The following is a 26,115-nucleotide window of genomic DNA, read 5'->3' on the forward strand; positions in this document are numbered from 1 at the left end:
ATTAAATTAGCAGAATATCACTTCAGAATCTAATAAATCTGGTCAGACCATATCTAATGTTGAGATCTTTTCCCTGAATACCAAACATGAGGGGCACACATTCAGGAGAATACAGACAGGATGATCACAGGAGAGTAGTCTAAAGCAATGGGCACACACAGTCTAAAGAAGAAAAAACTTGGGTGAAGTCTTTCATGAGTTGTAGGGTAAGGGAGAGCACTGGAGCTCGTTACTATACTCCCCTGAATAGTGGCTGCCACTAGTGGTCAGACCTATTCAAATATGGAGTGTTCAAGATCAGTTAGTTGACCAGTTGGTTAAAATGGTGCTAAAGGACCTCTAAAGGGTGAGTGGGATGGGGTGACTTCTGACTCAAGGCATCTTTAATTCTATGAAATAAAGACAAAGGATTCATTTCATCAGTTAACAAACATTTATTCAGCACTCGTTATGTGTCAGGTACTCGTTATGTGTCCAGCACTCTTAAGTGCTGGAGATGTAATGGAACAAAACGAGACATGTCCTCTCTCATGCAGCTCACAGTCTAGAGGAGAGAAGGTAGACAAAATAATCACACAAGCAAATAAAATTTCAATGGTGGCAAGTGTTACAAAAGAGGAATGCACAGTGCTATGATAACTTTTATTTGGGGTATACCTGGGCAGGAATGTGAGGATGGCTCTTTAAGTATATGACTCTTTATCAGAGATCCAAAGGATGTGTAGGAGCTACCCAGGAGAAAAGGGAAGAGCGGTCAAGATCATTGAATAAAATATGCCTCATCAAAAAGCAATATGGTATAATCATTAAAAGATAGAGCTGAATTCCATACCTTCCACATATGAGTTGTGTGTCCTTAGGTAAGTTATTTAAGCTCTCAGCACTTAAGAGTTCTTATCTGCAAAATTAGAGAAATATATATTTCACAGGATTAAGATAAATGAAATAAGGGGTGCAAAATGATTAGCCCAAGCCAATGTGTAGTGTTTATTAAACTTTAGTGATAATCCATAAATGTACATGAAATGACAATGACAAGTTATTTATTGAAGGTAGAACAAGAACATTTTAAACTACGAAACAGTCCATTCTTGGATCCTGAAAATCTCAGCATTAAGGCTGGGATTATCAAATCATTAATAGTAGGTAGTGTGAACCATGGTCCACAAATCTGTTATGAACAAGATCCCATAATTTTTCATTTTTCTTTGAACCTAATTAAATATTACTCTTGCCTAGATCAGGGAACTTTTCCCGTAGATCAAAGAATTGTTCTAGATCAAAGAATGCAATCTTAATGATTATTGGATTCCTTTGTCCTTCCTAATTTTCAGTTCATCAAAGTGGTGCCTGATAAATTCATTTTCCAAGGTAGCTTCACCCCTTGACAGCAGGCAACTCACCTGACCAAGGTTTCTGTCCCTTTTCTCATCTGAAGCACTCTCTTCTCTCTGGTATTTCTCCTCCTCTTCCACCTTTTTCTTATCTTTCTCCCTCCCACTTCTTTCTCTCCTTCCATTCTTCCTCCCTCTCTTCAAAATATCTCTGTCTCTCCCTATATTCCAGAACACAAAGCCAGTGTCTTTGATGACCTAGGCTAGAACAGTGCTTGACACAAAGTGGGCCTGAGTCTTCCCAAAACTCTTGAGTCAGGAAACACAAAAAGGCTGGGTCCATTCTGGCAAAGGGGAGAGGGGAAAGCACAGAGAAGAAAGCACAAGACAAGAGTTCAACACATAACCTACACACTCACTCCAAATGTAGGCAATTGTGGTGAGACAAATGGGTCCTACATTCAAGATGAGTCTCCAGAGATGACTTGTTGGATCCTTTCCTCCAAGGCCAAGGAAGAGAGATGGTAAGATAAAAGGCTAAGTTGGAGGTCCCCCAGGAGAAAGCCTAAATTGCTTAGATTTAGCATTTGAAGTGAGGACAGTGGTCAAGAAGATAAAATGAAGAGGGGTGGACAGAAGAAAAGAGAGAGGATGAATTTTTTTTAAGTTGCATAGGTGAATTGAAATAGGCATGAATGAAAGTTTCTCTCTCTTAAAAGCTTTAAACCAGGGGCAGATGTTTTTAAACCAATCCTTAGAATCACTCCATCAGTGAGGACTTCACAGGCACCAATGGCCCACTCAAAGAGTTTGGTTGAGAAAGGTTTTATGAAACCTTCACACATTTACAGAGGTATGGGCAGGGTTAAGGAAACCAATGTGAGATGGTGAGGTACGCAGGAACTAGCAAGCATGGAGAGCTGTCACCCTTAGGCCTAAAAGGCAATGAACCAAGTGACCTGAGTCTAAAGAGAACCTCAAGCCATGGAAATAGGACCACCTAACTGGAGCTGCAATCTTCCAACACAGCTAATGTAGCCAGTGCCCTAATCATGACAAGGAATTGGAGTGGGGAGGTGCACAGGGGGATGAATACTCTTATATCTCTCTTCTCCCACTCCCTCCATTTTCTGCGAGTTCCTTCAACAGCTGAACCCAATTGGAAGCCAGAGAACAGGGAGCCTGGGTCATGTGATCCTCAAAGGTCAGCCTTCTCAGGCATACAGTAGGTTAAAGAAGAGCAAATAATGGATCAACATGGGGGAAGGGTGCTGGTAAGTGTAGTGTACTTATTGGTGATGAACATTTATGCCAGCCAAAGAGATTGGCTCATTCTTGAGACTTAAAAAGTATACAAATGAAGAAAATATTAGTGGTTTCCAGGGATTGAAGAGGGGGTGGGGTTGGTGGGGAAGGGAATATGGCTATAAAAGAGTAACATGAGGGATTCTTGTGAGGATGAAAATATTCTGTATCTTGACTGTATCTCTATAAATATCTTATCTGTGATATTGTTCTAGTTTTGTAAGATATTTCCTTTGGGAAACTGGGTAAAAGTTATACAAAAGCTCTTGTATTATTCTTACAATAGCATGTAAATTATAATTATTTCAAAATAAAATATTTAATAAAAAAAGGAAAAAACAGGTTAGCTTAAGATCAGATGTTGGATATTTCTCAGTCTTATGTCATCAAAAGAAGTATAATTATTTGCTTCCCAAAAAAACTGAGTCTTCCATTTGATTTACACAGAAATCTGTAGCTCCTGTGATTCTTAGCAATAATCACTGAACGAATTGATTTCTGCTGAAAGTTTCTCACTCTTTGACTTGACCATATCTTTAGAATATTTGTTAGACTGCAAAATCCCAAACACACCCATGAATAGCCTTGGTCTGTTAAGACAGTGGAGGAAATGCATGCTTGAGCACAGGGAAGCAGAGGGAACTAAGGAACAGATGTCTATTAGAAATAATCAAAGGAATAGAGCAGGGGAAGTGAAGGCAGTTTATTAAAATATTCATTCTCCATCTTGTTACAAGAAGATTTAATAGGGGTATTAAACATAGTACAATAAAAATTGCACACCTTGTAGAATGGCTATTATCAAAAAGATGAGATATAAGTATTGGCAAAGATGTGGAGAAAAGGGAACCCTTGCACACTATTGGTGGGAATGTAAATTAGTAGTACAGTCATTTTGGAAAATAATATGGAGATTCCTCCAAAAACTAAAAATAGTATTACCATATGATCCAGCAATCTCACTTCTGGGTATACATCCAAAAGAATGAAATCTGTATGTTGAAGAGATGTTCGCACTTCCATGTTCACTGCAGTTCTATTCACAACAGCCAAGATATGGAACCAACCTAAGTGACCATCCACAGATGAATTGCTTTTTTTTTAATACGCTAGATACACCTAATGAAATAACATGCAGCCTTAAAAAAGAACAAAATTTTGTCATTTGAAACAACATAGTGGAATCCAGGGAACATTCTGCTAAGTGAAATAAGCCAGGCACAGAAAAAACTGCATGATCTCTCTGGTACCAGAGGCTGGTCGGAGAGGGGAAGGCAGCAGGCAGAGCGAGGGGAAATGTTAGTCAAAGGGTACAAAGTTTCAGTTAGATGGAGGGACAAGTTCTGATGATCTATTGCACAAGGTGACTATAGTTAAAATAATGTAATGTATATTTCAAAATTCCTAAAGGTGGATTTTAAATGTGCTTACCACAAAGAAATGATAAGTATGTGAGGGGACAGATATGTTAATGAGTCTAATTTGTTTATTCCACAATGTATACATGTACTAAGACATCATATTTTGCCCCATAAATATGTAATTATTTGTCAATAAGAAACAAAAATTAAATTTAAAGAAATCAACTCAAAATGGGTTAAAGTCTTAAATGTAAGATCTGAAACTATAAAACTAAAAGAAAAAAGCACAATGGAATTTTTTAAAAAATATGAATAAATCTGCTAAAGAGAAAAACAGGATAGTAACCATGAGACCCAGTCAGGAGTAGGGCTAGTACACAACATAAAAGCCTAAATAAAGCCATGTACAGTGTGAGAAGTCAGCCCTTCAGGTAGCCTCGGGCCCTACCTTTCTAACAGCCAATGCAAAAAGCAAGCGTGACCTATTACGTGATTATAAGATAAAACTTGACTTGAAAGAAATCTCTTTGTTGTGTCCCTATAGAGGTGACATTACAGTTTCCTCAACAACACCCTTAGGATTAATAACACTAGTTTCATTGTTCAGTAAAAACAGTTCTAACTGGGACCTAAATAATGCAGTTTAGGTGTCCAGTTTTCTGACTTTAATTAGGGGACATTTTGGAGTATGTTCAAAATGAAAGAATAATATTCTTTAAGAAATTTAAAAAAAAAATGTTTTCCACCAAGCTTCGGGTAGGTATTAGTAAGGATTCAAACTCAAATCCCTACAGAGTGCAAGAAGGTAAAACAATGAAGAGAAATGGATGTCTGTTAAAAACAAACACTAAAAAATACAATGATAAAATAGCATTTGACAAATGGTCTCCATTTGGGGGTTACAATAAGGTGTGGTAGGGACTATGTAACCTAGAGCCTATTGCTCATAACCAGCCTATTGTTATCAGAACTGAAATAGGGCCAGATGTTGCTAGGTCTCTTATTTTTCCTGTGTATTAGAGTTCTATTACAGAAAACAGAAACCGCTCTAGCTATTTTAAGCATAAGGGGCAAAGGGCTTCAACGCAGGGAATTAGGTGCTTACTATGTGTTGAGGCCAGGCCTCCAGGACTTGCTGACAGGGAACAATGAAGAATCGGCCCTGAAGGAAGCTGCCAACTCTGCCTGAGTCAGAGGACCGGAAATCAGTAAGCTTCCCCCTGAACGGTTTGCTCTGGGAATGACCTAGGGATTAGGAAGATATTGCTGCTGCTGCTGCTGCTGCTGGTTCCAGAGCCATGCTTCACCCATCCAGGGTCACACTAACAACAAAAATAACAACAGCTTAAAGATGCTGCTGACACCACCCACCTTTTGACCCTTACAAAGCTGGTGGCAGGAACGCTGCTACAAAAAACCCCAAAGCAGGCTTGATCTGATCATGCCTACCACCAGGAGCAGCCAGGACTGCTGCCTTTTAAATCTCACTTGAATGCATCTCGTTGGTCAAAGTTAAAGCTAAATCACATCTGACTGCCCAGCTTAGAAATGTCCCTTTCAGCTGTCCAACCTCTGGAGGCGGGGAGTGACAATATGTAGAATGTATGCAAAGTAAAAATCCATTTTATTCACCATATTGTATTTTTATGCAAAGATCATCTGAGCTTTTTAATGCTGGCAATTAATTCAATTTTTTAAAAATTAATGGATGGGCAGGCCAATAAAGTAGATGTCAAGAAAATGCATCTGTGATCCAGTCTGGTGGCTCATGCCTGTAATCCCAACAGTTTGGGAGGCTGAGGCAGGAGGATCACTTGAGTCCAGAAGTTCAAGACCAGCCTGAACAACATAGAGAGACCCTGTCACTACAAAAAAAAAAAAATTAATTAGCAGGTCATGGTGGCACATCTGTGGTCCCAGCTATTCGGGAGGCTGAGGCGGGAGGACAACTTGAGCCCAGGAGCTGAAGGCTGCAGTGAGCTATGATCATGCCACCGCTTTCTAGCCTGAGTGATGGAAAAAGGAAAAGGAAAGGAAAGGAAGGGAAGGGAAGGGAAGGGAAGGGAAAGAAAGGGAAAGGAAAGGAAGAGAGAGAGAAAGAAAGGAGGAAGAAAGAAAGAGAGAGAAAGAAAGAAAAAGAAAGAAGAGAGAAAGAAAGAAAGAAAGAAAGAAAGAAAGAAAGAAAGAAAGAAAGAAAGAAAGAAAGAAAGGCAGGCCAGGCACGGTGGCTCACGCCTGTAATCCCAACACTTTGGGAGGCCAAGGTGGGCAGATCACCTGAGGTCAGGAGTTTGAGACCAGCCTCAACATGGCGAAACCCCATCTCTACTAAAAATACAAAATTAGACAGGCGTGGTGGTGCATGCCTGTAATCCCAGCTATTAGGGAGGCTGAGGCAGGAGAATTGCTTGAACCTGTGAGGCAGAGGTTGTGGTGAGCCAAGATCGTGCCATTGCACTCCAGCCTGGGCAAAAAGAGTGAAACTCCATCAAAAAAAAAAAAGAAGGAAGAGAAAGAGAAAGAGAAAGAAAGAGAAACAGAAAGGAAAGAAAGAGAAAGAAAGAGAGATAGAAAGAAAGACAAAGAAAGAAAGAAAGAAAGAAAGAAAGAAAGAAAGAAAGAAAGAAAGAAAGAAAGAAAGAAAAAGAAAAGAAAAAAAGAAAGAAAAAGGAAATGCATCTTTGAACAGATTCAGCTTCAGGAAAAGTAACAGGAGGGTAGTTTTTGGTTCACTTCAGTGTATGGAGGAAGATGTGAAGCCCCAACCCCTCACTCCAGTTCATATATGAATAACAGTGTCTGTAGTGTGCTATATTCAAAGCACTTACAAAGGTATTTATTATTACAAAGGTAGTAAATTATTGATAAAATATTTCAACAATACATAAATGCATATAGTAAAATTTAGTTTATCTTCTTTTACTACCCACTGCCACTCCCCACATGTAATAACCAAGAATAACATGAAATAAGTCAGACTTCTCTGTGTTGGAAGTTGAATCTGCTAGAAGCATCCTTTGATTCAGGGGGTCTATACAGAGAAAGCTAGAGCCAAGGTTTTGGACTAATAAGAGAACCTAGCCAATACATATGGTGGGGGTTTAATTTGGCTGGTGAGTTTAGTGACTGAGGAATAGGTGGCCTCTCCAAAATGGATAGCTCATATTCAGCTGGGAACAAAGGGAATTTCTTATAACATATTTTACAGCAAAGCAAACAAATACAATGTTCTGTATCGAGGTGTTTTACAAGCTTCGCGGTAATCTCAGACTTTGTGGTTAATGGTCACATTTATTGTTAATATTTAAATAACTGGGCAGGCACAGTGGCTCATGCCTGTAATCCCAACACTATGGGAGGCCGAGGTGGATGGATCACTTGGGGTCAGGAGTTTGAGGCCAGCATGGCCAACATAGCGAAACCCTGTCTCTATTAAAAATACAAAAATTAGCCAAGCATGGTGGGAGGCGCCCGTAGCCCCAGCTACTTGGGAGGCTGAGGGGGAAGAATAACTTGATGCCAGGAGGCAGAGGTTGCAGTGAGCTGAGAGTGCACCATTGCACTCCAGCCTGGGTGACAGAGCGAGATCCTGTCTCAAAAAATAAAAAATAATAAAAAGGAAGGAGGTTCCAAGATGGCCGAATAGGAACAGCTCCAGTCTACAACTCCCAGCATGAGCCACGCAGAAGATGGGTGATTTCTGCATTTCCAACTGAGGTACTGGGTTCACTGGGGCTTGTCGGACAGTGGGTGCAGGACAGTGGGTGCAGCCCACGGACCATAAGCCGAAGCAGGGCAAGGCATTGCCTCACCTGGGAAGTGCAGCACAAGAAGTCAGGGAATTCCCTTTCGTAGCCAAGGGAAGCCATGACAGACAACACCTGGAAAATCAGGTCACTCCCACCCTAATACTGCACTTTTCCAATGGTCTTAGCAAATGGCACACCAGGAGATTATATCCCGCGCATGGCTCGTAGGGTCCTATGCCCACAGAGCCTTGCTCACTGCTAGCACAGCAGTCTGAGACCAAACTGCAAGGTGGCAGCGAGGCTGGGGAAGGGGCGCCCGCCATTGCTGAGGCTTGAGTAGGTAAACAAAGCAGCTGGGAAGCTCGAACTGGGTGGAGCCCACCTCAGCTCAAGGAGGCCCACCTGCCTCTGTAGACTCCACCTCTGGGAGCAGGGCACAGCTGAACAAAAGGAGGCAAAACTTCTGCAGACTTAAACGTCCCTGTCTGACAGCTTTGAAGAGAGTAGTGGTTCTCCCATCATGCAGTTTGAATTCTGAGAACGGACAGACTGCCTCCTCAAGTGGGACCCTAACCCCTGAGTAGCCTAACTGGGAGGCACCTCCCAGTAGGGGCTGACTGACACCTCATAGGGCTGGGTGCCCCTCTGAGAGGAAGCTTCCAAAGGAATGATCAGGCAGCAACATTTGCCGTTCTGCAATAGTTGTGGCTCTGCAGCCTCTGCTGGTAATACCCAGGCAAACAGGGTCTGGAGTGGACCTCCAGCAAACTCCAACAGACCTGCAGCTGAGGGTCCTGACTGTTAGAAGGAAAACTAACAAACAGAAAGGACATCCACACCAAAACCCCATCTGTACGTCACCATCATCAAAGACCAAAGGTAGATAAAACCACAAAGATGGGGAGAAACCAGAGCAGAAAAGCTGAAACTTCTAAAAATCAGAGCGCCTCTAATCCTCCAAAGGAACGCAGCTCCTCAGCAGCAACAGAACAAAGCTGGATGGAGAATCATTTTGACGAGTTGAGAGAAGAAGGCTTCAGAAGATCAGTAATAACAAACCTCTCTGAGCTAAAGGAGAATGTTTGAACCCATCGCAAAGAAGCTAAAAACCTCGAAAAAAGATTGGACAAATGGCTAACTAGAATAAACAGCGTAGAGAAGACCTTAAATGACCTGATGGAGCTGAAAACCATGGCACGAGAACTACGTGATGCATGCACAAGCTTCAGTAGCCAATTTGATCAACTGGAAGAAAGGGTATCAGTGACTGAAGATCAAATAAATGAAATGAAGTGAGAAGAGAAGTTCAGAGAAAAAGAGTAAAAAGAAATGAACTAAGCCTCCAAGAAATATGGGACTATGTGAAAAGACCAAATCTACATCTGATTGGTGTACCTGAAAGTGATGGGGAGAATGGAACCAAGTTGGAAAACACTCTGCAGGATATTATCCAGGAGAACTTCCCCACCTAGCAAGGCAGGCCAACATTCAAATTCAGGAAATAGAGAGAATGCCACAAAGATACTCCTCAAGAAGAGCAACTCCAAGACACATAATTGTCAGATTCACCAAAGTTGAAATGAAGGAAAAAATGTTAAGGGCAGCCAGAGAGAAAGGTCAGGTTACCCACAAAGGGAAGCCCATCAGACTAACAGAGGATCTCTCAGCAGAAACTCTACAAGCCAGAAGAGAGTGAGGGCCAATATTCAACATTCTTAAACAAAAGAATTTTCAACCCAGAATTTCATATCCAGCCAAACTAAGCTTCATAAGTGAAGGAGAAATAAAATCCTTTACAGACAAGCAAATGCTGACAGATTTTGACACCATCAGGTCTGCCTTAAAAGAGCTCCTGAAGGAAGCACTAAACATGGAAAGGAACAACCGGTATCAGCCACTGCAAAAATATGCCAAATTGTAAAAACCACTGATGCTAGCAAGACACTGCATCAACTAATGAGCAAAATAACCAGCTAACATCATAATGACAGGATCAAATTCACACATAACAATATTAACCTTAAATGTAAATGGGCTAAATGCTCCAATTAAAAGACACAGACTGGCAAATTAGATAAAGAGTCAAGATCCATCGGTATGCTGTATTCAGGAGACCCCTCTCATGTGCAGAGACACACATAGGCTCAAAATAAAGGGATGAAGGAAGATCTACCAAGCAAATGTAAAACAAAAAAAGCAGGGAGTCTCTGATAAAACAGACTTTAATCCAACAAAGATCAGAAGAGGAAAAGAAGGCCATTACATAATGGTAAAGGGATCAATTCAACAAGAAGAGTTAACTATCCTCAATATATATGCACCCAATACAGGAGCACCCAGATTCATAAAGCAAGTCCTTAGAGACCTACAAAGAGACTTAGACTCCCCCACAATAATAACGGGAGACTTTAACACCCCACTGTCAACATTAGACAGATCAATGAGACAGAAAGTTAAAAAGGATATCCAGGAATTGAACTCAGCTGTGCACCAAGTGGACCTAATACACATCTACAGAACTCTCCACCCCAAATCAACAGAATATACATTTTCTCAGCACCACACTGCACTTATTCCAATATTGACCACATTGTAGGAAGTAAAGCACTCCTGAGCAAATGTAAAAGAACAGAAATTATAACAAACTGTCTCTCAGACCACAGTGCAATCAGACTAGAACTCAGGATTAAGAAACTCACTCAAAACCACTCATGGAAACTGAACAACCTGCTCCTGAATGACTACTGGGTACATAACAAAATGAAGGCAGAAATAAAGATGTTCTTTGAAACCAATGAGAACAAAGACACAACATACCAGAATCTCTGGGACACATTTAAAGCAGTGTGTAGAGGGAAATTTATAGCACTAAATGCCCACAAGAGAAAGCAGGAAAGATCTAAAATTGACACCCTAACATCACAATTAAAAGAACTGGAGAAGCAAGAGCAAACACATTCAAAAGCTAGCAGAAGGCAAGAAATAACTAAGATCAGAGCAGAACTGAAGGAGATAGAGACAAAACCCCTTCAAAAAAATCAATGAATCCAGGAGCTGGTTTTTTGAAAAGATCAACAAAATTGATAGACCACTAGCAGGACTAATAAAGAAGAAAAGAGAGAAGAATCAAATAGACACAATAAAAAATGATAAAGGGGATATCACCACCAATCCCACAGAAATACAAACTACCATCAGAGAATACTATAAACACCTCTACACAAGTAAACTAGAAAATCCAGAAGAAATGGGTAAATTCCTGAACACATACACCATCCCAAGACTAAAATAGGAAGAAGTTGAATCCCTGAATAGACCAATAACAGGCTCTGAAATTGAGGCAATAATTAAGAGCCTACCAACCAAACAAAGTCCAGGACCAGATGGATTCACAGCCGAATTCTACCAGAGGTACAAAGAGGAGCTGGTACCATTCCTTCTGAAACTATTCCAATCAATAGAAAAAGAGGGACTCCTCCCTAACTCATTTTATGAGGCCAGCATCATCCTGATACCAAAGCCTGGCAGAGACACAACAAAAAAAGAGAATTTTAGACCAATATCCCTGATGAACATTGATGCAAAAATCCTCAATAAAATACTGGCGAACCAAATCCAGCAGCACATTCAAAAGCTTATCCACCGTGATCAGGTGGGCTTCATCCCTGGGATGCAAGGCTGGTTCAAGATACACAAATCAATAAATGTAATCCATTATATAAACAGAACCAAAGACAAAAACCACAGGATTATCTCAATAGATGCAGAAAAGGCCTTCGACAAAATTTCAACAGCCTTTCATACGAAAAACTCTCAATAAATTAGGTATTGATGGGACGTATCTCAAAATATTAAGAGCTATTTATGACAAATCCACAGCCAATATCATACTGAATGGGTAAAAACTGGAGGCATTCCCTTTGAAAACTGGCACAAGACAGGGATGCCCTCTCTCACCACTCCTATTCAACATAGTGTTGGAATTCCTGGCCAGGGAAATCAGGCAGAAGAAAGAAATAAAGGGTATTCAGTTAGGAAAAGAGGAAGTCAAATTGTCCCTGTTTGCAGATGATATGATTGTATATTTAGAAAACCCCATCGTCTCATCCCCAAATCTCCTTAAGCTGATAAGAAACTTCAGCAAAGTCTCAGGATACAAAATCAATGTGCAAAAATCACAAGCATTCTTATACACCAATAACAGACAAACAGAGAGCCAAATCATGAGTGAACTCCCATTCACAATTACTTCAAAGAGAATAAAATACCCAGGAATCCAACTTACAAGGGATGTGAAGGACCTCTTCAAGGAGAACTACAAACCACTGCTCAACGAAATAAAAGAGGACACAAACAAATGGAAGAACATTCCATGCTCATGGATAGGAAGAATCAATATTGTGAAAATGGCCACACTTCCCAAGATAATTTATAGATTCTATGCCATCCCCATCAAGCTACCAATGAATTTCTTCGCAGAATTGGAAAAAAATACTTTAAAGTTCATATGGAACCAAAAAAGAGCCCACATTGCCAAGGCAATCCTAAGCAAAAAGAACAAGGCTGGAGGCATCACGCTACCTGACTTCAAACTATACTACAAGGCTACAGTAACCAAAACAGCATGGTACTGGTACCAAAACAGAGATATAGACCAATGGAGCAGAACAGCGCCCTCAGAAATGATACCACACATCTACAACCATCCCATCTTTGACAAACCTGACAAAAACAAGAAATGGGGAAAGGATTCCCTATTTAATAAATGGTGTTGGGAAAACTGGCTAGCCATATGTAGAAAGCTGAAACCCGATCCCTTCCTTATACCTTATACAAAAATTAATTCAAGATGGATTAAAGACTTAAATGTCAGACCTAAAATCATAAAAATCCTAGAAGAAAACCTAGGCAATACTATTCAGGACATAGGCATGGGCAAGGAGTTCATATCTAAAACACCAAAAGCAATGGCAACAAAAGACAAAATTGACAAATGGGATCTAATTAAACTAAAGAGCTTCTCCACAGCAAAAGAAACTACCATCAGAGTGAACAGGCAACCTACAGAATGGGAGAAAATTTTTGCAGTCTACCCATCTGACAAAGGGCTAATACCCAGAATCTACAAAGAACTTAAACAAATTTACAAGAAAAAAATCAAACAACCCCATCCAAAAGTGGGCGAAGGATATGAACAGACATTTCTCAAAAGAAGACATTTATGCAGCCAACAGACACATGAAAAAATGCTCATCATCACTGGCCATCAGAGAAATGCAAACCAAAACTACAATGAGATACCATCTCACACCAGTTAGAATGGTGATCATTAAAAAGTTAGGAAACAATAGGTGCTGGAGAAGATGTGGAGAAATAGGAACATTTTACACTGTTGGTGGGACTGTAAACTAGTTCAACCATTGTGGAAGACAGTGTGAGATTCCTCAGGGATCTAGAACTAGAAATACCATTTGATCCAGCCATCCCATTACTGGGTATACACCCAAAGAATTATAAATCATGCTGCTCTAAAGACACATGCACACGTATGTTTATTGCGGCACTTCACAATAGCAAAGACTTGGAACCAACCCAAATGTCCATCAATGATAGACTGGATTAAGAAAATGTGGCACATATACACCATGGAATACTATGCAGCCATAAAAAATGAGTTCATGTCCTTTGTAGGGACATGGACGAAGCTGGAAACCATCATTCTGAGCAAACTATCTCAAGGACAGAAAACCAAACACCGCATGTTCTCACTCATAGGTGGGAATTGAACAATGAGAACTCTTGGACACAGGGTGGGGAACATCACACACCGGGGCCTGTCGTGGGGTGGAGGGAGGGGGGAGGGGGGAGGGGGGAGGGATAGCATTAGGAGAGACACCTAATGTAAATGATGAGTTAACGGGTGCAGCACAGCAACATGGCACATGTATACATATGTAACAAACCTGCACATTGTGCACATGTACCCTAGAACTTAAAGTATAAAAAAAAAATTAAAAACAAATAAATAAGTAAAAATTGAATAACTCAGAGAACATCTTGCCCTTCTCAGTAAACATTAGAAGGAGCTATAATTTATTATATTCTAAACACTATAGCAAAATATTTAAATTTAAATAAGACCTTCATTCCCCTAGCTTATCTTTCAGCAATGTTTCTTGTTTATTTTCCTCTTGTTTTCTTTTTTTTTCTTTTTTCTCTTTTTGAGGCAGAGTGTTACTCTGCCACCCAGGCTGGAGTGCAGTGGCACCATCTCGGCTCACTGCAACCTCTGCCTCCCGAGTTCAAGCAATCCTCCCGCCTCGGCCTCCCAAGTAGCTAGGATTACAGGCACCTGCCAGCCAGCCCAGCTAATTTTTGTATTTTTAGTAGAGACGGGGTTTTGCCATGTTGGCCAGACTGGTTGCAAACTCCTGACCTCAGGTGATCCTCCTGCCTCTGCCTACCAAAGTGCTGGGATTACAGGTGTGAGCCACCACGCCCAGCCTATTTAGCTCCTGTTTTCGGCAGAAAGTAAACATTCTTTATCTTTCATTTTTAAATTCATTTTGTATTTAATAATTAAATTCTAAAAGTGATAAAAATATATACAGTTTTGCTTTTTCTTTCTTAATAAAAAAACTTTGTAAAAGTTAGAAAATACCAGTATTGCTTTGAATACTGATATTCTAGTATTTTTCTGCTGTCAGCTAGACCCACTCTAAACAATGAAGGATCGATTTCTGAACCCATTTCAAATATGTGAGAGTAGAAGACATGATTGCATATATAACGATAAAAGCTAAAAGCACAGTCTAAAGGGTATTATTAATAGCATACCATGGACACATAGTTGCTTCCTTCTGACCAAGAACAAATGTTAAGAGAAAGCCAATAAATACATTTACAAACAGGATTTAGGTCCCACAAGAATAGAGTTTGCTTTTAAATAAGAAATCTATGCACTGCTTTATTTCAAAAGGTTACAAATTTAGTGCTTGAAAAATCCAGCAGGTAAGCAGCAGGAGTAAGAAAGTCTGTTTTTGGAACTGTCTAATGGCAAATGAGCATGCTTCTATCCAGGAAGCATTTTTCCGTGAAAGGGATGGAGAGAGAAAGAACTGGTATTTACATTCCATTCTACACATCTCAGTACTGCCTGTTCATCTTCCTGAACTTCTCATAGTGATAGTCATCAGGGGCCTTCTCATTAACAGGATGCTTGCCATTTGGAAAGGACCACTCAGGCTCTGGCTTCTCCCTGTCACCTGCTTTCAAGGCTCTTCTTTGTTTCTGTGTATGAGGCTGTTGAGCTCCTAATGATAAAAATCGGCTGTGCAGCATATATTCACAGCCACGTTGGTAGGCACGAAGGACGTCTCACTGTCTTTCTTCTTGTTCTGCTGTTCTTCCCCAGCTGGGCTTTGGCATCCTCCATGGAAATGATATTATTTTTTTATTTTAGCATTGATGCTGAGGTCCACCTTGGGGATGCCACTCAGCATCTGGCTAGAAAGCATCTCCTCTGTCTTCTTTGCTGAGGAAACACAAATGTTTTCTTGAAGTTCATAAAGGCAGTCCTCTGTGTTCTTCAGCTTTACTTTCTGTTCCTTATGTTCCATAGTCTCTTTCCTCTTCTTCAGCTCTGTCTCAACGTACTTTATTATGTCTGCATTCTCATCCCTTCAGTTGGTTTCTGCAGAAAACAATGTCCCCAGGGTCTTCCTCTTCACTGATTTTATCTTTGTCCCTTTTGTTTAGTTTCTTTAGGAAACTATGGTGGATACCTGTATGGTGGGTACCATACCACCTGTTTTCATATGAAAGGGATCATCCACTAGAGTGGTCTCTTCTTGTACCTTCTCTTCCACCAGGAGGGCCACAGCACTCAGCCTGTTGGGCCTCTTCCTCAAGTTCTACACCCTCTTGTCTCTTCCAGTTTTAATCAAACCTCCTCTGAGTTCTGCTCATCCTCTTCTGACTCTGAGTTGTCCTGGCACCAACAGAAAGTCTTCTCTTTCTATCTTATAGAAAGAATAATAATCGGCACTTCTCAAAGTATTCGGGTCAACAAGACATTTTCTTCTCGAGGCATCTCATCAAATCCACAGGATCTAAAATTTCATTTACATTTAGCCAAGGTCTAATCAAGGATTTAGGTTTCTAATTTTTATTTCCCCAATTGTTTAATGTACATATTTGAGACGCAATATTTTGTGTGTGTGCATGTGTGTGTATGCGTATGTGTGTGTATAGAGAGGGTGTGTGTGCGAGAGAGAAGCATGTATGTGTGCTTGTATGCATATCATTTTTTCAAGTACTTTCACATATTGCCTCGTTAAATTGTTGAAACAACCATGTAAATAAACAGGTTGCCTATTTTTTCTCCATTTTACTGTGGCTCAAAGAGGTTTCGTGGCTTCATGACGATTAACTAGTAAAGTATCAGAACAGATTTGAACCCTCTGTTTCTGAGTCCAATTTTCTTTGCCCTGAACTACATGTCTTCATATAGAAATCATAAAATATAGCTGAAGGAATTTAGAATTCCTGGAGAAAAGTGGGGAGCAGGAAGACTAGATGTGGTTACTCCTCTCTGTGGCATCTCTTCCTACCCTTCCTACGCTGGCTATAGCAATTGGAACCTGCTGTGGCTGCTGAGCAGAGCTCATGTGTGCTCAGTGCTTCCAGGAGCTGGGTAGGTGTTTTGCAGCCTGTTTTCTGAATCCTTGAGCAGAACCTAATTATTAATAGCTCATCCAAAATTTGAGATCCACTTTGTTTCTTTTCAGTCCTCTTAGAGATTGAAGAACTCTTTCTGAATCTTAATGGTGTTTTTCTTATCAAAAAACTTATACATGTTAACTGTAATTAAGTTAGAAAATAATGGTTTCATAAAGATAAGAAATTAATAATAGCTGATAATCCCACCATCCACATATTTTTATTACTACAGTTTTGCTACATATTGTTTCTTTACAAATATAAGAATTTTTAAATGAAATGATACTATATATTTTTTGCAATGTTTCTGTGTTTTCTCCAGAAATAGAAAAGTATCACAAGTCTAGTCCCATGTTATTAAGTAGTCTTCTATAAGAATATTTTTAGTAACTATCTCACTGCATGATGTCAGTGTTCCTCCATAAGAACATTTTTAATGATATCTTATTGCATGATGTCAGAGTTTGCTTCACATACTAGGTCAGAATTTTAAATTAGTTCTGTTCTTCATCATTTTAGATAGGCTATGTTTATTTCATTTCCTGTTTATTATGAAGAACCCAGCCCTAACCCCATATAGTACCTGGAAGAAGCAACCCTATACATCATAAGACACCTCTTCTCCCAAACAGCTGCTAGGATGAGGCTAATCTATTGGCACTCAGCAAGCAATCAGTCCAAATCAATCAAGAATTTTTAACTAAGAGACCCAGCAAAAGCAGTAGAGAAGAGGCATTTCAAATGAAAGATACTTTGCAACCTAATACTTACAACCAAAAGAACCTTGACCAAAACACTGTGATAAAGCTTGGGGCTGAATCTTCATTTTCCATATTCATAATTTGTTAGAATAATTCTTAGAATTGGGATTACTAGCTCAATTTTATATGTTTTAATACATTTGATGCATATTGCCAAATTGCTACCTGGAAGAGTTGAACCAGTTTATTTTCCTCCTGATCACCACTAGAAGTTCATGTATTTTTTCCAATTTGATTTCCAGAATGGTATTTCATTGTCTTAAGTTGCATATCTATGATTTCTGAGTGAAGTTTTAATATTTTCTATAGGGAATGACCATTTGTATTTCTTCTCTTATTGATTGCCTTTTCATATCATTTGCTCATCTTTTTTGTTGGAGTAATCATACTTTTCTCATTGATTTAAAATAACTCCTTACATGTTACAGATTTCAATCCTGATCAGGACCTTTTTTACTGGGAGCTAATGTGAGTTAGGAGGAAGGGCAGGGAAAGATGGGCCAAGGGTTTGGGTGAAGGTCTGCAGCCAAAGGAGGATTAGGTCAGGAGACACTGCAGCTCCTGACTCCTCTCCCTCTTCCCTAGACCAGCGTCTTCTTCCCCAGGGCATTCATAGAGACTTTCAAAGGGTATATTGATATAGATAGTTTTTAGGGAATTAATTTATGGATTTTCAAATTTCATATAACTTGTTCATAAAATTGACTGCCTGAGAAATCTTTACCCACCTCCCTTTTCCAGTAGTTTTCTCCCATTTCACAAAATCTTGCTATGGTGATTTACAATGGGATATAAAGCACTCTGGAGCTCCAAAAAAGTGATAATTTGAAATATCGGGGAGGACGTCAAGAAAATGAGTGACTCGAATCCGTGGGTAAAAAAAATTCCTTTGCAAGTCAAGTGGTTGCTAAATCTTTGCCTTCAATAAAATTTAAAGAAGACACAATTCAGTTGTCAGTTGACAGATTATTAAAAATTTTTTCTTATGAATCACCTTGTGCATGTAACTCAATGGGAATTCAGTGACATTGCTATAGCTGCCTTCATTCTCATCTGCACAAGCAAGATTTCTCAATGTTTTTACTGAGATGCATTTTAAGAGTTTGATTTTTTATCTTAATAATTACCTGTCTAAAGTTGTAAATATTCATCTTGTTTTCATCAGTTATGCCCCATAATCATCAGGACAGTATAAGCTACCTAACTGTAATAAGTAAACCTAAAACGTCAATGGTTTAACACAACAAACTTGATTGCTCATTCATCTCACAGTTTGATGCAGATGAGGAGCCCTTCTTGGGGACTCTCTTCCAAGGGTGACCAAGATACCTCTGTTTCCATCTTGTATCTCTGCCACCAGAGTTTCTAGTTCCACTTGGGAAGATGAGCGAGAGAGAGAAACTAAATCCACTTTTTCTTTTCTTTTTTCTTTTTTTTTTTTTTTAAGACGGAATCTCCCTCTGTCACCTAGGTTGGAGTGCAGTGGTGTGATCTCAGCTCACTGCAACCTCTGCCTCCTGGGTTCAAGAGATTCTCCTGCCTCAGCCTCCAAGTAGCTGGGACTACAGGCACATGCCACTGCACCCAGCTAATTTTTGTATTTTTAGTAGAGACGGGGTTTCATCATCTTGGTCAGATCTCGAACTCCTGGCCTCAAGGGATCCGCCTGCCTCCGCCTTCCAAAGTGCTGCAATTACAGGTGTGAGCCACCATGCCTGGCCTCAATACACTTTTAACTGCCTAGGATTGGAAACAAGACTTCATTTCTGCCCACTCTCCCAGTGGAAAACTATGAAATAAAAACTTCCTGGACTTTCAAGAAGAAAAAGGTGTGGTGAGCACAATACTGTCTCTGCCACAGGTACCACTGGCAATAATCGCAATGACAGCTCCATCCAGGTGCATTGTCTTTTAACAGGGCCAATGGTCACAGGAAAGAAACAAATTGTAATTTCACTTTATATTTATTATAGAAAACTAAGGTATAATTATACTAAGGTAAAATTTAAATACTCCTAAGCACAGAAAGATCTTTTATTAGAATACAATTTTGTAAAAGAATGGAAATAAGAATTCAAAGGGAAAAAGAAATGATGTAAAATTCCCACCTCTTATCAAGTGGATGATGGTGGGTGTCATGGTGCTATACTACTTATATTCTATTCGATATATTATAACAAGCTGAGTAATAGTATTACTTTTGAAAGCCAGTATTTACAACAGACCATATATTACACCCTTTGCAACCATTGAAGTTTTGATGAAAACTTTTAGATTATAACATAAAACTGAATGAAGGTATATAGTTTTTCAAAATTCCCTAGGAGATATTGAACAAAAATGTTGAAGCCCAGTGTCTTTAAGGAAATACTCAGTTTGATTTCATTATTTAAAAGCTAACAAAAAAAATCAACTGTTAGTAGGACGGCTTCTGCTGTACTGGATTTGCAGCTCTGCGGGTTGCAAACCACTGTCTTTAAGGACACCAATTTCTCAGGAAGTCTACGGATAAAGAATTCCAGGTGCAGAAATGTTGCATTTTTTGGCAGAGTTCATACATGAAGGCAACAAGCAGAGCCGCAGGCTGACACGCCCTGCTTAGCTTTGTGGTCAAGCTACCTTAGGGTTTAAGTCTTCTGCTCTGAAGTCTGTGAATTCTTATTGCCTTGCTCATCAGCTGATCATATTGAACCACTCTCCCAGTGAAATAAAAATCCTACCACTTTCCAGAAGAACCTAAAGCAGGCTGTCTTTTTGACTGCTGAAGATGGCAGTTTTAGACAGGGGTCTAGCTCTCCTCCCTAAAAAGGCCCATTGACCTTTATTGCAAGTGAAATAGCTTATGGGAACAGTAAATGGCTAACCTTACTGTACTATAAAATAGGGCTCCCTGCAGCCTCTCCTGTCTCTCAGCTTTACTGAGAGGCTTATAATAGCATTTCTCATAAAAGCCTCTGTGCCATTTCCCAGGTGCAAACCTTTACAGAGAAGTACAACTAGGAAGTTTCCAAAATTGCTCGAAGAGAAGATTGTCTAAGGATAATGCCAACTATTTAGCAGGTGTTTCTTGACTGGAACTTGAGATCACTTTATTTTTTGCATTTACTTTTATGTAACCTGTGTAAGTGGCAACTGGCGATATGCTGGAAACATAGGAGAGGAAGCTTACATTAAAAGCCCATTGAGGACACCACCTGATTTAGAGATCAAAAAACAAATCCTCTATGAACTAATGTAGTTAAAGCCATGAAAAAGAAACTTTGGTCAGGCTCCAAAATATATTTTTTAAACCATCCTATAATGCTTGTTGAGCATCAATCATTTGCAAGGTAAACTGGCTGGTAGATGCTGCAGAATCTTTTCTAAAAAGAAAGATGTGAGCAGCTTAAAATTCAAGAATTCCGAGTTTTTTCCTGATCAACACCCACTCACCTCTTTCATGTACCCTATTTTATCTTCATCACAGAATTAATTACTACCTGACATTTTCTTTTTTATTTATTTACTGGTCTGCCTCCCCACAAGAACATAAGCTCCATGAGTATTATGATTTTGCCTATTTTTTTCCACTGCTGTATCCCCGGGGTTCTGAAGAGCCCAGCATGTTGTAGACCGTCAACAAATCTTGTCAAATGATTGAATAAGTTCCCACCCTAAGAAGGTGCATAAACTCGCAAGGGTTGGAAAATGAAGCCCCAAATATCAATAATATTCATTAACATATTTATTCAATTTTTTTAAAGTGCTTAAGCATAGCAGTAAAGGCCTTGGAGGATTGAGGGATGTTATCTTATAGGATGAATCAAGTTTCCTAGAGGAAGTGATTAGGTTGGACTTTGATTTCCTGAGCTAGTGTGGGTCTGGGGAACAAAGCAAAGTGTAGCCAACACACAGGGAATATACGTTTGGTTTCATGCCTATATTTTTATGTGAAACAAAGGGCTGCTAGCAAAGCCTTCATGATAGTCAACAAATTAATAAGCCCCTGTTCAGTATATCTAGGCTGCCTCATGCACGGTCAGTCCTTCCTCTAAATGGGTGTCCAGATGATTCCTGTTTCTGCTCTTTCAGGCTCCAAAAAACTTTTTTTGTTGTTTTTTTTGGTTTGTTTGTTTGTTTTTTGGTCACAGCCATGGCATCATCAAATTTAAAAATCCTGTTTTTGTTTTTTTTTTTTAAAAAGGCAATCTGTAATTTAAGAGTAACTTTAATAAATCTGGACCCATTGTTAGCTCCCCAGGGCACATTTAAAATATGTAAGCTGCATGATGTCAGATTATGCTGTGATTGTCTTACTAGTGCCTTAAGGACAGACCATATGCCAGTGGATGGGTAGATTAGTACCTCTTAGAAGGAAGTGGATCTTTTCACCATCATTCTGGGAGTTGATCACACCTAGGCAGGGGATAAAGACTAAGGAAGTGGGCCTTACCTTTATGTCTGGATTATCCTTCTCCTCTCTCTGGGTAGGTGGCCAATATTGTCCAAGTTCCAAAAGGCAGAAATTCTCTTGACATCTGAAGGAGGATGGAGAATGAGGCAGGCAACCAGCTTCACAGGGGACCCTAAGACCAATCTAGAGGGTGCTATACTACTTCTCCCCCACTCACTGCCAACTTCCAGTAATGTCTTGTTAAGTTGTTCCATGCCTAAGTAATGTCTTATTAAATTGGTTCCTGGCATCAGCTGTCTTATGAGATAAAGGGAAGAATCTGTCTCACATTGGTTGGAGAAACAAAAGAAGAGGAGCTCCCCTTTCCCTCTCTTTCCCAGTGAGGCTGGGATGGGTTACCTGCAGTGGTCACAGCAGAGCAATGCTATGCTCAGAAGCATCTTGTGAAAGTCACTTGCAGTAGTAGCAGCAGGGTAGAGAGAACAAACCAGACTTGGGAAAGCTCAGGTGAACTCTGAGAGGCCCTGGATCCCTGGAGAAATAGTGGGGGACAGTTAGAGACAGAATTATTCCTGGCAGTCAAGCCAGGGGGTTTTGAAGCTCTCACGTTTACTCATTAAAAATAGATGTGTTCCGGCCAGGCGCAGTGGCTCATGCCTGTAATACCACCACTTTGGGAGGCCAAGGCAGGCAGATCACCTGAGGTCAGGAGTTCAAGACCAGCCTGGCCAACATAGTGAAACCCCATCTCTACTAAAAGTATAAAATCATCTGGGCACGGTGGTGCACGCTGTAGTCCCAGCTACTTGGGAGGCTGAGGCAGGAGAATCACTTGAACCTGGGAGGCAGAGGTTGCAGTGAGCTGAGATCACACCACTGCACTCCAGCCTAGGAGACAGGTGAGACTCTGTCTAAAAAAAAGAAAAGAAAAGAAAAAAAGAAAAGAAAGAAAGAAAATAGAAGTGTTCCAGATAAAACTCTCTTTATAATATTGTGGTAGTGGTAAAAAAATTACCTATTTTTTCCAAGGCAGCATGTTGTTTAATGATGAAATACAAAAAGCCTTCCCAATAATGTGAGGAAATGGTGACATTGTTTAACATATTTAACTAATATTGTTTAAGTACTACCCAATTAAATAAGAGGAAATAAATGTATAAAACAATGAAAAGGATGAGCCAAAGTGATAATTATTTACAGATGATATGATCGCATAGCTAAAAGAGAGTCACATAGAAAATTATTGGAAACAATAAGATAATCCAGTACAAAAGCTGGTTATTAAATGCAATAATCAATAACTTTTCTGTATAAAAACAAGTTAGAAAACATAATGAAAAAGTTCCCATTTAAAATGGCTTCTAGAATAATAAAATACATTAGAATAAAAATAACAATAAACATGCAGAATATATGTAACTGAATCTTGATAAAATGAAATGGCATTCCCTATGTTTAGATAAAAAGACTAAATATCATAAAGAAGTCAACTTTCCCTAAATCAAATTATTAATTGAATGTAATACCAACAAAAATAAGATTTCTTGGTTATTGTTGAAATCACGTATGGCAAATAAAGATATTCATTATGCAATTATTTTAGCTGCAATAGACTAGAAACAGTCTGAATGTACATCAATAGGACACTGGTTAAATTATGGTATATTCCCAGAAGACAGCCTTGTATTCTGCCATTTAAAAAGTAAAGGAGATCTGCAGGCCTGGATATGGAATAATATCCAAGATATGTTGTTAAATAAAAAGATCACAATTTATATCTACACTATATCTATCCATATAAAATAAATGGCATCATAATGTATCTATAAATATGTATGTCCATATAAATTAGCATGTTTCCTTATTTGTACATAGTTTTCATAATTGTTATCTTTAATGGCTATATGAAGTGGAGTCCTTTCTGTTTCATAAATCTGTCTGTCCCTAGTGCCTATTATAATGTTCAGGAAGTCCTAATAAGAGCAAAGAATGATGCTAAGACTGTAAATGCTGGTGCCAAAATACCTCAATCCAAATGGGAATTTTTTAACCTCTGCGCCTTAGTCTTCTGGCCTATAAAATGCGGATGATGACCATTTTTACCTCATAGGTTTGTTATGAGAATTGAGACAGATTAAGTGAGATTACAGATTAAGTGGGTTAATCTGCATAAAGCTTTTAGAGCAGTGCCTGGTACATGATGAGCAATCAATCAGCATGAGCTATTATTATTACTGTATGAAATAACCTTAGAGACTTTAAGTCATTTCTTGTTATGGCTGTTATAGATAGTAATGCAATGAGTAGCTCTATTAATATAATGTTTTGCCTCTTTTTAATTATTTCATTAGATTAAATTCCTAGAAATTAGATTGCTGGATCAAAGAGTAATCACAATAATTACCTTTTAAAGATATTCCTTTGACCTCTTCCCTTAAAGAAAATTTAATGATATGAAAATTACTAGTTGATATAAAAGAGAGAGTAAAGCAAATAAATCATGTATTTATTTGACCACAGCAAAAGGGAGAGGAGCTCCCCTTTCCCTCTCTTTCCCAGTGAGGCTGGGATAGGTTAGCCATTTACTAAACAATTATTTAGTAAACACCTATTTTATTCATAAAACTATCTAGACATCATACAAAAACCCAGGGTTCCATTCAGTTGATTAAATCCAACGAAGATTTCCCAGTCTACTACATGCTTGTTCCATGCTGGGAGTTAATCAGAGTAGGAGGAATATGGAGTGGCCTTTGTCCTTAAAACTCAAAATTTATGCAAGAAAGTAAGATGTGAAGATAGTATGAGACTCTATAATCAAGCGCCAAATTCCGTTTTTAAAAGATCCCAAATCTGTGATTCAGACACTGGATATTAGGCATAGTAAGCTAAGCAAAAAAGAGTAGGTGCTGGCTGGAGCCACCTGGCAGACATCAAAGCATTTTCAAAGACAATATCCAGTTAGCAGCAAAGAAAGAAGTATGTTACCACAAAAGTGATGACCAAATTAGGCTCTACTCTCTTCTTAGAATCTAACATTTTATAATTACTTTTAATCCACCCCCAAATCAACAGGACAGCCTTGCATTTGAATATTATCAGTAGAAAATCTTTGCTCTTGCTAAAGCACATCCTCGTCCCTGCTAGCTGGAAGGTAAAAGGAACCCTCAAACTTCAGCTGTGGGCTTTAGCCAAGGGAGTCCAAGAGGTGTGCTCAGGAGCAGATGAGGCCGGTAGAGGGCCTCCACTGAGGACTGTGCGTGTTTATGTTTCGGAAGGGCTCTCTATCTGCTGAAAGAGCAAAATCATCTCCACTTCACTGTTTTCAGGATGCAGTGCAAATGTGTCTTACAACAATCCAAATCTCACACCACAAGCTTTACCACTCTTCAGTCTTCTCTCTTTTGTCTTGGAGTCAGGAGGAAGGGGGCAAACTGCCCTCCTCTTTGAGGCGAGCAAGATCCTGTCTCAAGGAAGCCAAACCTGAAATAGAAACAGAAGCCCTTTCATATAATTGAGGAAGACTTCACAGTTGCCAGAAACCCTTTTTGTAAGAGAATAAGTCCCACATAAAGGGTTTTCTGGCCTTTAAAATTAGCCCACCAAATATCTTTCTTGTGCCTTATCAAGGAATTTTTTTTTTTCTGCTGCCGAGGCTGGAGTGCAATGGCACAATCTTGGCTCATTGCAACCTCTGCCTCTAGGTTCAAGCATTCTCCTGTCTCAGCCTCCTGAGCAGCTGGGAGGCCGCCAACACACCTGGCTAATTTTTGTATTTTTAGTAGAGACTGGGTACTGGGTTTCACCATGTTGGCCAGGCTGGTCCCGAACTCCTGAGCTCAGGTGATCCACCTGCCTTGGCCTCCCAAAGTGCTGGAATTACAGGCGTGAGCCACCACGCCTGGCCCCTTATTTAGGAATTATTAAATTGCCTACTGTGTGCAGAAACTTGTGAATTGTCAGGCTCCAAATTTCCTCAAAAGGCTGAAGCCTGGCAGGCAATGTCAAGAGGAGCTGCTTCTTGCCCAAACAGGTTCCAAAGCAGTCAAGTGAAATTGTCTTCCTTATATGGTGAAAAGTGCCCTGTCCCTTTAAGGCCAAGAGATTTGGCTGCAGACAGTCCCTGGGAAGTTTGCCGGCAGCCCCATCCTGTGTCTGATCCTTGCTGCTGTGCAGGTGAGTTCCCAAACCTTCTCTCCCCAATTTGCCCTCTATAATTGTTCTCATGGCGGGTTAGAAATACTGGTATGAAAGGGCTAGAGAATTTCAGGGTCAGCAGAGATGGTGCTGTTTGGAGAAGTTTGAGTTGAAGGAAAAAACAAGGTTACAAGGGAAATGTGCAGTAATGCAGCCAGTGAGGATGCATCTAACTTCCTGTGGGGAGAAGGCAGCAAGGTTACAGAAGGCCCTGAGGCATTTCCAGGGCAGGGCAGGGGAAACAAATTCAGCTGGGGAAGAGGGACAAATTCTAGATAAGACCGTGGAGGGATA

At 39.7% G+C, this 26,115-nt stretch overlaps 1 protein-coding gene, 1 long non-coding RNA gene and 1 pseudogene across 10 annotated transcripts in view; 1 reads left to right on the forward strand and 2 right to left on the reverse strand.

The window, feature by feature from the left end:
• SCHIP1 (schwannomin interacting protein 1) overlaps positions 1 to 26,115 on the forward strand; it is an 819,796-nt gene that overhangs the window by 629,937 nt on the left and 163,744 nt on the right. The window contains exon 1 of one of the 9 annotated variants that reach the window (XM_055381915.2): positions 25,770 to 25,800. The exons of the other annotated variants lie outside the window; for them this stretch is intronic. The gene's annotated coding sequence lies outside the window, so the exon portion shown is untranslated. Of the gene's footprint in view, positions 1 to 25,769; positions 25,801 to 26,115 lie in introns of those variants that run through there. 9 annotated transcript variants of the gene reach the window in all.
• On the reverse strand, positions 415 to 5,421 carry LOC129532461 (uncharacterized). Its single transcript, XR_008678229.2, has 5 exons — positions 5,106 to 5,421; positions 3,582 to 3,706; positions 833 to 898; positions 658 to 728; positions 415 to 544 (listed from the first exon to the last, which is right to left on the reverse strand). It is a non-coding gene; the product is annotated as an uncharacterized lncRNA (long non-coding RNA).
• On the reverse strand, positions 14,341 to 25,851 carry LOC101151638 (splicing factor C9orf78-like; annotated as a pseudogene).

This window comes from Gorilla gorilla, chromosome 2 (assembly GCF_029281585.2).
Source record: "Gorilla gorilla gorilla isolate KB3781 chromosome 2, NHGRI_mGorGor1-v2.1_pri, whole genome shotgun sequence".
NCBI lineage: Eukaryota > Metazoa > Chordata > Mammalia > Primates > Hominidae > Gorilla > Gorilla gorilla.